The sequence below is a fragment of the Maylandia zebra genome, linkage group LG5 (assembly GCF_041146795.1).
Source record: "Maylandia zebra isolate NMK-2024a linkage group LG5, Mzebra_GT3a, whole genome shotgun sequence".
NCBI lineage: Eukaryota > Metazoa > Chordata > Actinopteri > Cichliformes > Cichlidae > Maylandia > Maylandia zebra.
Window position 1 is genome coordinate 35784790 of NC_135171.1, and position 17131 is coordinate 35801920.

The following is a 17131-nucleotide window of genomic DNA, read 5'->3' on the forward strand; positions in this document are numbered from 1 at the left end:
AAGTTGAATTATGAACAGTATATTATGAAGCCATCATGTTGCTAAGCAACCACCGAGTATATAAGTTGGCAAACAGCACAAACAGGCCAAATAATAACACTACTACACTATAAAATTCTTAAATAAAATAGTGTCATTGGCTATTAACATTTATTAATATTTAAACTGACGACCTTTTAAATCTATATAAAATACATATTCTGATCTTTAACCTGAGAGTAAAACTCATTTCACTTTGGTGATTTCTTTTTTAGTTTTTCTTCTAGCATCATTATCAACTTTTTGGGTTTTAGATGAACTACTTAATCAAACATAAAAAGATTGCATTAATTAAATCTAAAAACATTGCTTCCTGAAAGAATGGCAGCATCAGTACAGTGAAGTAAAACAACTTCAGTTTATAATTTACCTGACAAACCCAGTGACTTTGAATGTTATCAGCCCATTGAATGGCTGTTATCAGTTGTCAGCAATTCTATAATTATAAATCAGACTGCAGAAACTGCACTTGCTGTTGAGAACGTGGAAACTGTAGATTGCACCTAGTAGTAGGAAGAAAGGTAATAACTGAAAAACAAAGTATCTAGATTCCACAGACCACCTGCTGTGGATGCTTGTAAACATATGCAATGGGATGTAATGGGTTTTGGAACAAGATAATAGATCTAGTCTGACCATTGTCTTTTCATAATTCATACCCACAGGTTTATCTCAATATATATTTTGAGTTTTTTCACCAAAGCAGATGTAAATAAAGTCCCATCAGTTACAAGAAACATTGTCATTAAAGTGATAGTGAACCACATGTTTTAAATTATGCAACTACCAAACCCACTACTTTTAAATGTGGAATATTTTCAGCAAACACTTAAACACTGTAAATGTGATTCATGCCACTACCAATGGAGTGATAATACACCAACCAGCCAACAAAGAGGTTAACGACGACCTCTGGCATCGTATCAATGGGACTGATGACAACTGATAACAGGCATTCAATGGGATGATAACATTCGAAACAAATGACTAGCCCCGGTGGCGCCAGTGTCCAGCAGCCTCGCCTCTGTCAGTGCGCCCCAGGGTGGCTGTGGCTACAATGTAGCTACAGGGGTCCTTAGGGAAAAGCGCTATACAAATGCAGCCCATTTACCATTTTAAAGCTTTGGGCACTCCTAAAGACAAACTGACACCTACGAAGACTCCTGAAGACAAAGCTGAAGTCTTGTTTGAGGTGTGTTTGGTCTTTTAGCCTGCCAGTGCCATGAAAAACACTGAAGGCTATAAGGAAAGAGCTTCTTTTAGGCCAACGGTCCATTAAAATGACTTTTTGGTGGAATTCCCACAACTGTGTCTCCATCATAGACAGTATATAAGATGGACTCCACCCATTGATTGCTCTGGTTTTGAAGCCTTGACATGTGTGCACATTTCCACTGTTTCTATCTTGATTCCAAAAAAGAACTGTTGTTTACAGAGGTTAAGACAAAAAGCCCTTTTCCCACAGGCTTCTATCTTACTGGAAGTGTTTTTGCAACCACAGCTAAACAATTTGTCGGCCTTTCCGACAGAAATCAGATGAAAGGCATTTCTGCATTAGCTTCGTTATTCTGATCAATAAAGTATGCCCATGTTTTATAAACTCAGTGGTATCAATAGACTCTATAATAGCAACAGTATAGCCTAAAAGTTATTCCTTGACAGCCAAGGGGAAAAAACAACAAAAAGACAACACAACTCAACAGTAAATAGAAGAAACTGGAAGGGACTTAGCTTTAAAGTTTATTTCAGCTAGTAAAACTTGTTTATGAGTACAACAGGCTGCTTCTGTAATCTGAGGACTTAAATGTTCTTTATGTCTGACTGGGACTTTATCCATCAATTTCCACAACTTATGAGCCCAAATCTTTGTCAAAACTTGAATAGCAGTTGTTGTCACTTCCTTAAAAAGGTAAATGCATTTAAAACACCAACATATTAACATTATTATTGCTGTCTGTTAAGTCTTCTTTAAGGTAGACACCAAAACCTCATAAGCAAGCAGTTTTTAATTCCACCCTGCCTTTCTAAGTAAACAAAGGCTTACATGTATGAATCTCCTACAACTTATCTTACACAACAGCGAAACGCTTAAAATGGGTGGTTTCACATAAACCTACTAGTTGTCCTGGCAAAAACACTCTTATTGCACAAGAGGCGAGGACAAATGCACAGGTACACATAGCAGGACACACACACACACTTGTATACCCATAAGCACACAGCTGCCAAAATGTGTAATAGTTATTTGATCAGGTCATGTTGACAGATCAACGCTTTAATGATAAACAGATGGACGTCTCATCTGTGCTACCCGGGAGGCCGCAGACCGCAGGGCCCTGACTTCCTTTGCAGGCCGTTAATAGAGAACACGGCTCAGGTCAAACAAATAAACATGCTGCCTGCTGGCCATGCACACAAACGGTTACCTTTTGTGTGTTCGCCAACAAACTGTTTTTCTGACCTTGCGATCCCCCGAGCTTGATAAGGCATTAAAAGATATCAGACTTTTAAAAAGTGTCAATTTAACAAGTTTCACCCAGCTAACGATGAGGAACATTTAACAACTAAAGTAATATGAAAAGTCCCAACAGACATTATTGGTAATTTTTATGAAAATAACAAATGAACAAATGAAAAGCCAGAAAATAATCTTAATAATAAAGTAAGAACTTTTGTTTTGGGATGATGACTCTACAAACATATTTAAAAAAAAATGTTAACTGTTTGAGGAGAATTTGAGGGGAAGGTGAAGTGTAACATTTATGTCTGATTGTTTAGTTTATTTTTAAATAAACTAAAATAAACAAAACAACTGGTCCATTGTAATGAACCAAAAGGTTATTGCACATTTCAAAGTGGAAAGTGAAATATTTCATCAGGAGTCATAACTGAAATAACAGAAATTATCAAATGTTTGAATGTTAATGTTTACTTAAGGTCTTTTTTTTTTTGTTTATTTATTGAAAAAACAGAGAGAACAATTTTGACTTCTAGAGGGAGTAGGCAAGTTGTTCTTTGCAAACAAATGATTTCATTTTAATTGTTCAAATGGCTGGGTAGCACGGTGGTGCAGGGGTTAGCAGTGTTGCCTCATAGCAGATGGTAGAGTCAGTATTTGGCATAAACCACATGAAGGCTTGGATCCATCCATCATCAACTAATCAGGATGTTGATGGTGTAATGGTTTGTGTTTCTTGGCACATTCTGGACCCTTTAGTATCGGCTGAGCATCATTTAAATGCCATAGCCTACCTGAGTGTTGTTGCTGACAAATATGTACACAGTGTACCTATTTTCTGATGGCACATCATGGATGTGTAGTTCACAAATCTGCAGCAACCTTGTGATGCTAAAATGTCAATATGAACAAAATTTCTGAGAAACGTTGTTGAATACATGCCACATAGAATTAAGGCAGTTCTGCGGGCAAAAAAGTGTAAAACGGGGTTCAGACAAAGTGTATAAGTGCATATACATTATATGTATATGTTTAAAATAAAGTTAGCACACTGTTCATAAAAATAAAAAATGAGATGAGCTGACCTATGCTGCTGTGTTTGTGGAACTGCACAACTACAAGATGTAAGCAGATCTTTCACACCTGGATAATTTCCTTTGTTTACACTGACAGAACTACTGTTTATACATTTTTTACACTAGATGAAAAAAACACACCTTCACATCATACACTATCCAATATCTGCTTTTTAAAAAGAGGGCATTACGTGTACACTTTAAATTTCCGGTAGATCAAATGTCACTGAGTAGTCAAATATAATCTCTCTTCTCCCTCTCCTGTTCTGTCGTTCCTACATAATTATGTATCTTTCTGAACACTTTTTATTATCTTTTAAAGAGACCGCTCAGCGCATTGATGGAACTGTTGCTATCACTTTGTGCCATATAAATAAAAGTTAATTTAAATTAATCAAATTGAATTGCTCACAAATCAAATTTATGGTGCTTGAAGCACCAGAAATACTTTTGATACTTTGACTAAATAGCAAGTGCCATTTAGTCAAAGTATCAACTTTTAACTCTTATAAACTTTTAACTCTTATACCAGCTTTGTTTGGTTCTGGTGATACTCACTAAATCCTAACATAAATGACAGCAGTTAAATCAGGCCCCACAGAGGCTTAACTTAGAGCTGAGCAGAGGCAATTAAAGTTTTACAATGTTCTTTTGGAGAAAATGACTTCCGCTTTGGTGAAATAATATTTACCACCTAATAAACTGTCACTGATGCATTATTAAGAGTAACTACACCTCACAAGTAGTAAGTTTAAAAAGCTTGAAAACAGAGATGATAGATGAGAGGACTTATTTTTAAATACAGTCCCTGCAGTTTTGAAAGTCCAAAATTACGAAAGAAAAAAAAAAGGGGCACAAGTTTATTGCAGCAGAGTGCAGATCAGAGTCCTGCCATTTGAGACCTTGAGGAGGTGGTTCATGGAGAAATCGATAGTGTTAAATGAAATAAAGTAGCATAAACAGAGTTAGGAAAGCCCTGGAAAGTGGGTACAAACACATGCGCACACACACAAATTGGTTTGATTATGCACTGAGGGTTAATGATCAGATGGCCGGCCTCACTGATGTGTAATAACATCTGCAGCGAGGTCAGTCCCTCTCTGGCCCCACTGGCCCCTGACAATCATCCGAGTCTGTCCGAACGCAAACACCACACACACCGCACATATGTCATCCATACGTCAGTGTGACAGAAAAACAAGAAAAAGAGAAAACATTATCTTGTTAACCATGTTCCTCACCTCAGTTTATCATAACAAGCCTGCATTTGCTGCATTCATCCTACATTTTAGGCACTACATGAGAGCAAAGACTGTATTATCCTCTTTGACTTTGAAGAATTTTAAATTCTTAATGTTTTAAAGGAAGAAAACATTAAGTGTCTTATCAATCCATCCAATAAAGCTAAGATTACTTTTACTGTATATGTTGGACTATAAATAAACTTTGCTTAAGCTGTTTGTTTGGTACTGCATGTGTTGCATAAACATGCATAGATAGTGGTCACTTGCAAGTTTTACTAAACCTTGTATATACAGAAAATAAAAATAAAAAACATTTCAAAAGAAATAAAAAGGCCTTAGGGGTTATCCTGAATTTTCAGTAAATAAAATGTTTCTTCCCATCAGGGATTCAAGGTTTGTCTCTAAAAAAACCAAAATGTTCTGTTGTGAGACCACACCGAAAACCTCCCAAGCAGCAGTATTTATCCACTTTATCCAAGAACACAATGTGCAGAGAAAAAAAAAAGCCTGTGCAAATTCTCAAGGACCAATTGACTTAATGAACCCTGAGCTGAAAATATTTGACAGCATTTGCAAATGTTTACAAGTTTGATAGTGATATATGAATGCCCCAAAACTCATCTGGGAGTTCAACCTGAGAAATCTTTAGTGGTTTATGTTCTGAATGCAGGTGTGATGTGATTGCAGCGACACATGAAGCCATTATTCTGTATGATTTATATAACACTAAAACAAATCCCTTTTTATAGACCTCTTTAGAGGGACTTCTTTAATCCACCGGTCTTTATGTGAACTTCCGTTGTTCCTAAATCTGACAATGAATCACTAAAATCTAAGGGAACAAGTTCCGAACCTTTTTTCTGGGGAGGCCCTATCACATTTTTTTGAAACCACTTTTGCCAAGTTTTGACTCCTCAGACTTCTCCGGTGAGTTTTGAAAAAAATAAAATCATTTTATCACATTTATTCAAGTTAAGAGGAGCACTTGTTTTATGATCTAGGTGACTTATCCTAGCTTAGGTTTAATGTGTTGCTTTTTGCATTCCTCACATGTTTTGTCTAGTACCTGGGGTATCAATGGTATTTTAATTTAGATTAAGACACTTTGTAATGTCGCTGCTGCATCTTGGTGTAATAACATTCATAAATAAATAAATACATGAAATCATTAAAAGATGAAACTCTGGATCACTGGATCTAAAGCTAAGAGTCTGCCATCAAAGATGCTATTTAACTTTGCATGGTCATATCAACGTCATAGTTGAAACTGTTATTTGTTACTGCTGATTGTTTTTTTTTTATCATTAAAGAAATATTGCAAATGTAATGAGCTTTCTGTTCCCAGAGGATGCTGAAAAACTTGACCATGCTTTTGTTTCATGTAGGCTGTAACTCAGCAGAATCTTGAAAAAGTGTCTAAATCACCTTCAGCTTATCCAGAATACAGCTGTTTGAGTTTTAATTAATTCCTTTATGGATTCAGCTATTGAGTTTTACTTTTTTTTAAACTACTGTAGCCTGTGTTGTTTAGTTTTATTATTTCACTTGTTTATCTCTGTCTATTGAGTTTTACATTATCTTTATGGCATTACAGCTGCAATTTCTGTGGTATCTTTGTGCAGCACATTGTGCTTCCATGTGAAAAAATATGTGCCATATAAATACAGTTTCACTTGCATAGCCTACAAATGTGCTGTCACACTGAGCATGTACACTTCTATCACATCCACAGGAAATGCAATAAATGAGACATATATGCACTTCCATGGAGTGTTAATTGGGGGTAAAGGTGGTTCAAAGTGAAGGTACTGCATGTTATCACCGTGACACACACTTTGTCCATGGTGGCCATGGGCAAAGTGTGTGTGTGTGTGTGTGTGGGGGGGGGGGGGGGGGGCATCACTTTCCACCCTGCTGGCACAGAAGAGGTCAACCGGTGCATGTTTTCTAGCTCATTCACTCATTTACCTACAACCACCGCCACCCCTATCACCCCTCACACACGCATACACACACGCTCACACACGCACTGAGGTTGCAAGAGTTCAGAGCAGGGTACACAAGGACCCCTCTGAACTCAACATGCTGGCTTCATTCCAATGAATATCTCACCTCAGTTGCAAAGCTCATAACAGAGCAGAGTCTCCGTGCCCTTCTTACCTTGTACACCCACCCACCCACACACACATGCGCACACATAAGTAAAAAACAGGGGTTAATATACCGCAGTGCTTTGCAAAACAACCAGTCTAGCCCTGCCCAAGTGTACTAAACAGCATTTTAAAACCCTCTTTTGATCAGGCTGCATGACTTCAGGGCTTCGTTTTCTCCAAGACATCAACACAAAGCGTCGGCACGGCGTGCACCCTGGCACCAAAGCTAGACAGATGTTGTAACAACCAGCATGAGTGATGAGCTGGTTGAAACCACATCAGACTTTGTAAACGTGAGTGAAGGTGATAGAAAAACAGGCACATGGAAAATAACAAGATTAGGAAAAAGCCTGGGAATGGTACTGAATCCCATTTGCAGTCACGCACACATAACCGGCACACATGTCAAAGCATGTATGTGTGAACTTGTGTGTAGCATGTGACACAGACTACACAGCCATACACTGGATTTGAGAAAACGAGTCATAGACAGCCTCTGCACAGATCTACCAGCTCCAGTCCACAAAACACATTTCCAAACAATTGGCAATTGATATAACAGATGAAGCTTTTCAGTATTAATGTCACCGTACTTTACAGGGTTGAGTAGTTCAGTAAAACTTAGAGTAAATAAGACACTAGTGATACTATTAGACTAGTATGCCCATCATTAAGAAAGTCAGTGTGTTCATATTTTCTTGTCCTGTCCTGTCTATGTCAGCAAAATACATGGACGACATCAAGCTGTATGCAACTAGTGAAAGAGACGTCAATTCACTAATCCACTGAACCCTGGTCTCTCTGTCTGTCTGTCTGTCTGTCTGTCACTGGGATTGACATATACTGTCTCAAAAAACAGCTAGAAATTCACTGACTACCAATACAGGCTCTAGTCTTATTTGTGGTACATTTTGCATTAAAAAAAGTCTGTGGGAAAACTTAATGATTTGCTAACCACAGATACCCTGCAAAAGAGGGCTACAGTTGTATAACAAAAAAAATCCTTAATACATTCTTATAAGGAGTTGTTTGTGACACTGGTATGAACCTCAGCAAAAACATTAAAAGTTGCTTACTTGGTGGTCTGAGCATGCACACACACGCGCATGCACACACATACACACAAACATCTCATGAGATGTTGCACACACCTCCACAAGTATTATTGCATTGATGTTTTTGTTCTTTTCTTCTTCTCTTTGCCCTAATAAGTAGACTTCACAAAGGCCGATCAAAACATTGTCTTGCACAACCTCCTTTTGTGGGAGCAAAAGTGGCTGTAATGACTTGTTTTCCCACATCTGAAAGCCTTCCAAGAACAAAAAGCACAAACAGATTTTTCAGAAAGTGGGACTTTAAGCTACTGCACTGCCTCAACATGCTTGTTTTGATGGTTTAAATCCCCATTTCCGAGTTCCTCTCATCTGTTTACTACATCATTTAACCATGTAGTTTTTCTCCCAGTGAAACCTAATATTGTTACTGTACGGAGAGGAATGTTTTTCACCCTGTGCGATGTGGGGCGTGTTCACATCTCTCCCTCTACTCTGTTTCCTCCACGTATCTTTATGAATGAACAATAACACATGCCACATGTCATGAACAAGTGGAGTTACAACTTTTCCTGGAAGTTTGCGTAATTGTACTTCTCTGCAGCCAAGTGTTCTACTTATTGATGTAACAGATGTTAAATAAGAGCAGAACTGTCCATCATTCTATTGTAAACAGCACTGTCGTCCACTCCGGAGGTGTAATGGTGTATTGCTCTTATCATTGGCAGTGTTTTAAAGTTTTAGCATCAAAACGGTCTAGTTCTTTTAGATTTTTGGTGGAAAGTTTCAGAGCTGACTGTTGATGTCGTCATTTATATGCCTTTTTTCCTTTATTTTGGATCTGACAGTTAACAAGGCAGTAGTATACAATGAAATGAATGTAGTTGAGATTAGCTAGGTGTCTCTCAGTTTATGTCACTAATATACTAACATATATAGTATATTATTAATATTTAGTATAATAGCATATTACCTTCAACTCATAGGTTGAGTGGTAATATGGTATACTTCAGGAAATATATCACATTATCCTTAGAAGTTATTACTATATTGCCTTTAGTACCACAGTTCCTTTAAACCTTTGGTCTAAAGGGGGCAGGGATAGCTCAGTAGGTAAAGTGGTCGCCCCATGATCGGAAGGTCGGCGGTTCGAATCCACTTAACGGCTACCCTGAGGTACCCCTGAGCAAGGTACCGTCCCTACACACTGCTCCCTGGGCGCCTGCTTAGTGGGCTGCCCACTGCTTCACTGAGTGAATGGGTCAAATGCAGAGAAAAACAAGTAATTTCCCCATGGGGATCAATAAAGTATCCATTATTATTATCATTAAAGGTACTATGGCACATACTGTTTATGAGCAGGTAAGGAATTATTCTGGGCTGTGTACTACTTTATGTACCAAAGTCCTTCATATATATTTCCAGTGATCTCCAATCATAAATGTTTTGTCCTCATATAATAGCTCACACCCAGCATTCCTTTCAGAGCAAGTAGAAAAGATAACATGTTATAATTTTAGTGGACTTGTCAACTGCATGTAAATGCTCCCAAATCTCAGAATTTCCACATCCCACAGATTAGGTTCAGAACACCTAGTAATTCTGAATCCAGGACATTGCATTTATCACACTAGAGGAAGTCATAAGAACATGCTAAACTGTGCCCTTTCATGACATGATGGAAAACAAAACTCCACGAAGAGGCCAAAGTGTGTCAGAGATCCCTCCTAACACCATCATACTGCCAACACTAGCCTGGACTACTGACAAAAGGCAGGTTTGAGACAGGAATTAATTCTGTTCATTGTAGACTGCCTTTTTCCTGAAATCGAGCCTCATCACACAAGGAAATATTTCTTTTTCTAATTTTCTAGTTTACATCTTTCTAGTTTTGGTGAGTGCTGATCCAGTGCAGATGCAGTTGGAATTTGTCTTCTTGGCACAACGTCTTCTACGTTTGTAACCCATGTACCTCAAGACTAGACAACAGCATCACTGTTGGCGACAACTGGGGTTTCTGTTCCCTTCTGACTTCTTTCATCAACAGGGCTTTCTATCCATACTCTGGGTGCTTTTTCGCACTGCCTTGAGGGAGTAATCTACGAGAGTGTATTAGAGCAATATTAAGAAAAATGAAAAAACACCAAAATTGTATTTGGAGAAAAAAGTAGAGATTACAGTTTTTATTTCACAACAAACTGCCATGGTTGCTGCTTTGGATATTTTTTTTCTCAAAATACAATTTTGACTTTAATCTGGAAATTTTCGACTTAAAATGATCGACAATATTTTGTTTTCTGTGTTGTGGCACTATTACTCTGTTGTAGTAATTTCTATAGACTGCAGTGGGTGAAAAATCCCAGTACAGTCTCAGAAATAATGAGGAATCACTGAAATTACAACATTTCCTAATTCTGATGTTTAATGGGAGCTTTATTTGAGGTTTCCTGACCCGCATCAGCTGATTTAGTGGCTCATAAGGGATTAGGTGTTTCAAAACCATCAATAACAATAAAAAATATATCTGTTGTACAGCACTTTGGTCGGCCGTGTAGTTTTTAAAATGCTGTATGAATAAATTAGGGTATGGTATGGTAACTAAAACAACAGTGCAAAGCAGAGTGGGCCATAATTCCTCCACAATAGTGTAAAACACTGATAAAGTCATAAAGAAAATGATAACAGTCATTTTGCAAGCTGTTGAATAATGGTTGTACATAATCTTTCACACATTACTTCTGCATTTGGCTTAGTTTTTGTTCAGTAATAAGGACATAGTATATCATGACTTGTTGTTGAGGTTGTTCAGTATTTGCCTAAATTTTAAGACCTGCTAATAACTGAATATATTTTTTATTATGTTCTGATATGTAAAACCTTAAGATTGCTCATTTTGCCATAACTGTACATGGCAAATTGAGAACTGCCAATCAGCTTAACATCTGAAGTGCTCTTTGTAGCCACACTTGTTGCACCTGCACTCAAAGCAAGAATGATTATTACAAAAGCATGAGTTGAGATACAGCATACATTCTGAGCATGGTAATCCATCTACCTGCTATACAACTGCATGTTTTCACTGTCATTATAATTTTCGACAAAAAATTCTATTAGAAAGGCCAAAGATTATTACATGAATATACCTTTGTGTAGCAATAAGAAAACCTAAGGCTAAGTTTTCTAGTCAGCTGCATAAATAGTTTGAGGGGCTATTATACGGTAGGTTAATTTTCTTGCTCAGTGGCAATATGGGGCCGCTGAAGGATGGTTTCTTTAGTTCCTAACTGCTATGAAGGTTAAATGAGCCACGTTGAAAAGTATTTGCTCACTGGACACTAAACCTTGCATAAATTATGTTGTGCAACTTTTTTCTGCCATGCATGGGTTCCTTTGAATGTCCATCGGCACGTGGGCTGACAGGACATCAGTGCATGATGACATTTACTCAGAGCTTCTGTTTATAATGATAAGATAACGGAGACAGAGCACTGAGTTAATGGGGGCATTGAGGATACAGTATATCTGTCAGGGGGGTCAAAACTTTCACAAATTTATCTCTGATACTCAGGTCAGCAAAAAGGTCAAAGTGTTCAACAATGGTGACAGCTCACTCACAACTATAACTGGACTTCAGTACCTTACTGAATGAAGGCCAATTAAATGAGAATTTAAAATACGAATTATTTTAAATGATTTAAAATTAACATTCAACATACTATTTCACATGGAAATTATAGGGAAAATCAAAAAAATGACAGTGTAATGTTCATTTTGGGTGACCAACATTTCATTGCATGTGGAGCACATTTGTGAAAACAATAAATCTTTTGTTGCAGTTCAAAGTGAAATATATCAGCGTAGAGGATTGATGGGTTCATGCTGTCAACAATCCCCGCAGAAAACATCATCAATCCAAAAACATCACACAAGTATGTCATAGTAACCGCTGACCCAGTCAAATACTACTGCACTTAATGCACTCCTTCGCTAAGTGGCCTTTAAATGCTATCGTCAGACTTGTTAACCTATTGTTTCTGTGTGTGCACAAAGTAGGTCATCCCATAAAGTTGTACAGTAAGTCATTGTTTCTGGACTGCCTTTCACCAGTGGTCAGATATTCTTTGTTTTTTCAAGGTGTATCTGTACTGTAACTATCACAACAGAATGACAGGTAAAGATCCTCTCAGTGAGTTCATGACCCGTTCACTCATCAAATGACAAGCTGAAGAACAAATAAACACATCACAGCACGTCACTTTAATGACAGATGAGCAGCTTTTAGGGAGCGCATTCAAAAATGGGTGTGTGTGTTCTTTTTTGTCTATTTGCACATATTATCATAAGTTACAGTGTGTTAAGCTCTCAAGGCCGCTGTACAAACTGTAGACTATTGGATCACTGCAGAGTTACAGATCAGCCTTACTTGTATCAGTTCATAGATAATGCCACCTTTATTTTGCAGAGTTAGTACTATATCCTGGCAAAACTGTTGTTTTCATAAGGCCGCAAGCCGAAACACGTTGGTCAATTATTAAAGTTATTCATCTTCCCTCAAGTGTTGCTGGAGTTCCTGCTTTGTGAATTCTTTCATCCTCTCCATGCACCTTGGAAGCAGGTGAAGTTGTGCCAGAAAATTTTTGCTGCGAAAACTGTTTTTTTCCCATTTTTAAAACTCCACAGGATTGTTTTGTCTACGAGAATTAAAATATGCTCTATTGGTGTATCTTATATGATGCATGCTTGCATGCTCTCTCTGGGACTGCATGGGTTCTCTCCAGGTGCTATACTCCAGGTACAGGCATGTTAGTTTAACTGGTGTTTCTAACTTGGGCATAGGTGTGAATGTGAGCATAAATAGTTGTCTCTCTGTGTTACCCTTGCTATAGACTGGTAGCCTGTCCAGGGTGTATACTGCCTTTTCCCCTGGGGGCTCCAGCCCCTTAGACTACTTAATGTAATATAATTAAAATTCCCAATGTGACTGTTTTTACATACATTGACTTATTTTGTGAATGTTCTCTTATCATTTGTCTGAAAGCTTCCAAAGTATCTAAAAATCCATTTGATACCATCCTCTTATCCACTGCAAATGTATGCTTATTTTGTGACATCCTCCAGGAACTGCAGTTAATAACAGTACCATAAATAAATGAATTAAATTGTAAGCAAAACAGAAAACTAAATATCCAAGTGAATAGCATTAAAGATAAAGCAAATGTGCTGGATTTTAAATCAGGTTATATTATCTTTAATTATCTTTTATATTGTGAACATTAATATGGGTTTGTATGAAAAATCCCAATTTGTAACTGTGGTGAAAAAACATAATAATAAGCTTTGAATGTTACGGCAGTGTCCTGAAACATTTACCGTTACCATATCATCATTACTGTTTATAATTAGTAGAATAAGTAGAATCAATACTTAGTGTATATACATAATAATTCATGTTTCAGACCCTATTTCACTGTTAACATGAGTTTTAAAGGACATTTTGCTCACATAGTTCAACTTTGTCAACCATACGCCCTCAGTGACCTCTGCATCTTTCATAGCAGTTCACCTCAGTCACCCCTACATTTCACATTTCAGAAACAAACCTTGTGACTTCCCTGTTGTGCCAACCCTTACTAGTTCTTCAGCTTCAAGAAAGCCGTCCCCTCCACAGAACTGAATGCATCCAGGAGCCAACAGCAGCCTCAGTGTATAGGAGGAGGTCAGTAGGTTCATGGAGATCTCCTTCCTTATAGCTCCAGTGCTTTTCCCACATACTCTATCAATAGCAATGAACTAGTTTCCTGTAAATGCCAGAAATCTATAGTCCACTGTGATAACTTAAAACAAAACAAAAATTGTTGATGTAACAGATCTACAGGTTTCCCAGTAATCATGAATTTTAATGCTGAATCATGGCCACACATAATGGGGTGCCAGGAAAAAAATGTAAAGAAAGGGCAATAACCAGTTGACTTAAGTGGTGGAGGAGTGCTTGTTGGATTATCCAAAAGGTAATATATAGGTTCTGGGGAAGAGGGCACCTCACTTTCTGGGTCAGGCTGATGTGACTGCATGAGGCTTTTCCATCTCCACAGTCAATCTCCAGTAACGTCCTCCTCTGTAGGCCTCTACATTTTTTAAAGAACATGGTGGTTGTATTTCTGTGGCTTCACATATGAATGTACATCTTTGTGTGCACACATGACTTACGTTTGTATGTACCTGTGTATAGAGCAGCATCCACTTCAAACATAATCAGTGAACTCCCTGACCTGTCGCTCAATTTGGGCATGAGTGTCTTTAGGTCGTTAGGTTTGTTTGATCCGCCTTCTGGGGAGTTCGGGGCTACTTGCGAGGGTCGACCGGTCCCTATCTTGGTTCATCAGTTATCTCTCGCCTGCTGTCATCACTACTACAAACCCTCCACTGAGCTGACTGTAAAGAACAAAGAGTATTGACCTGCACTTCAATCAAAGGGATGTCTTAAAGATGAGGAATGACGGGTCAGTGGGAAGTATTCAGTCAATTCTCGAGGCTTCAGTTTTAAGCATCTTGCAAGCACAAACAACAACAACAGTACGCTTGACTGAAACTAAAATGAAAATGTAACTTAGTGTGTTTATTCATTACTTAGTTTGTTTTCTTTTATTTGTCCAGCAAATTGATATTCTTAGCAAATAACTAACACAGAAATGCTGACGGCTTGTGTTTCTATGCGTTTGTGCAAAATAATCCATAATACCCCATAAATGAACCCATAAACCCAGTTTGTCCTTGTGTCTCAGTTAATATACTGCTTTATAAATACATTTAGTAATGACTCGCCGATAAATGCCTGGCACAAACGCACCACCGCCAGTACACATTTATTGCAATAAAACCTTCAGCTGCGTATTCTGCTCAAGGTCATAGGGGAGGGTGTTGCGTAGTTCTGTTTGCCTACACAGGACATCACAAGAAAACATGTTTTCTTTATGACTTGCACTATGCGCAGTGCCAACTATCTGTGACACTGCCAGTGTTTAATGTGGCAGCAGAGACCAGCACACTGTCAGGCTGAAGTCCTGAAGTGACACCTTGCACAACAGCCAACTGCTTTTTGAAATAATAGAAATGTAAATTTTTTAGACTATGTCTAAATCTGTCATGCACTTTTTATACGATATTAATTTGACATTGGATCTAAATAAATATTTAAGTATTAGAAATTTTCAATACTCCAATTAATTACACTGAATTTTTAAGAGTGTTATGCTGCAACTAGCGATCATATTAATCTAATCAACTCTTTATAGTGTATGGAAACCAGAGATTTGTCTGTTTCAGGGCATGACCTGAGCTACACACTCAAGAGGCTGGGAACAGAGACATTTGAAAAGAAATTTAAATAAATATGTCTTTGGACAAAGTAGTCATTTCAGTTCCATAATGATGCTACTTTGATTTTTCCAAGTAAAGGTATCATTTTAATGCATGTGTCTAACATGCAGTAACTGGGCCATAACAGGCCAGCCACAATTTCTAGAGCAGTCCACTGGATAATTTTGCAAAGTGTGAGTCATTATTTGTCCAAATTTTCTTTTATTGTTTTGAATGCATATTAATCCCTTTGCAGTGGCCACTATTACTATATGGTAGTAAAAATAAATGATACGTTTCTAACTCCAGAAAGTTGGTTTTAAATACTATTTGTGATCTGTAACTTCTGTATGTGTAATGACACACTTGCTGCATTTATTTGTCTCAGGATGCTCACTATATGATTTGTATATGGACTGCGCCTGCGAAGAATTAGAAATTTGAAAGAGGAATTCGGAAATCGTTACTTTTTTTAATTTATGAATTATTGCACGCTTCTGTTGATCAAGCCTACTTCAGATTAAATTAGGCCATATGCTCCATAACCTAAAATGGGTTTGATACCCTTCATTTAAGCTGCCCAGTAATGAAAATAAATGCATTTTCAAACAATGTACTTCTTTTAAGCTGATGTTTTTAAAGATAAGGTTTAAAAATGTACTACAAATACTTGATTTTATTCATTACAAATGTGACTATGCATAATGAGAAGCACTGCCACTCATGCAACAAAAACACTTTATTGAGACGCTTTGGGATTTTAGAAATGGTTAGGTCCCATTATTTTGCATCATGCTTCAGGTTGAGCACATAGAGTTTGGGAGATGTAGATGTTTACCAAGAAAAGAAGGCTTAAAAACAGATGTTATTAATCTACACTCAACAAAATCACTAGAGTCCTCTTTCGCAAGAATAATTTGATGGTTTGCACAACACGCATTTTTTTAAAATTCTGAGAAACAGATGAGGTGATTGGTGCCATTCTCGTGTCAGTATGTTAAAAATAAAAAAATCCAGCAAGCAGACTGTTGGCTTAGCTTTGCATAAAGACTTGAAACACTGAGAAACAGCTGGCCAAGATGCAGATCATCTGTCTTTGTTTTCAGACTGACGATATATATACGTATATATAAGAGAAATAATGCGGTTTTCAAGAAGGTTGTGTGGTTTTTTTTAAAGTTTTTAAGTTAACATTTCTTTAAATAATAAAGTAGCACAAATACAGTACTAAAGCTGCCTGATATCATGTGATACCACATATCAACCAGCATGAGCGGTCACCGTGTGCATTTGTAGGTGCGTGGGTGGTTGTTTTCTCGTTTTGGGGGGGGGGGGGGGGGGGGTGATTAATATGTGCCTGCTACACATGAGACGACTTTTGCTCGCTCACCCAATAACCGGCAAACATCAGTTAAGAGTTCAAGGTTGCTCTGATGCCACCCGAGAGTCTGTGAATGAGCACTTTTAAAGAGCAGCAACACGGGGCCCCAGTACATGTTATTTAAGTCATGCCAGCTCTGAGTGGGCGGCGTGTGCGTCTGTACTTGAGTGTGTGCGCTACATGTATGTCTATCTTTGTGAGGACCAATTAGCTTTAGCCCAAGTGAGGACGGTCCTCATTTGAGAACTGCGAAATGCTGTTGGGGAGCCAGGTTCGAGGCAGGTATATATCGGGTTTGGGCATTCAGTTGGGGGGGTTAAGATTGGGGTCCTCGCAATTATAAACGACATAAGGATTCGTGTGTGTGTGTGT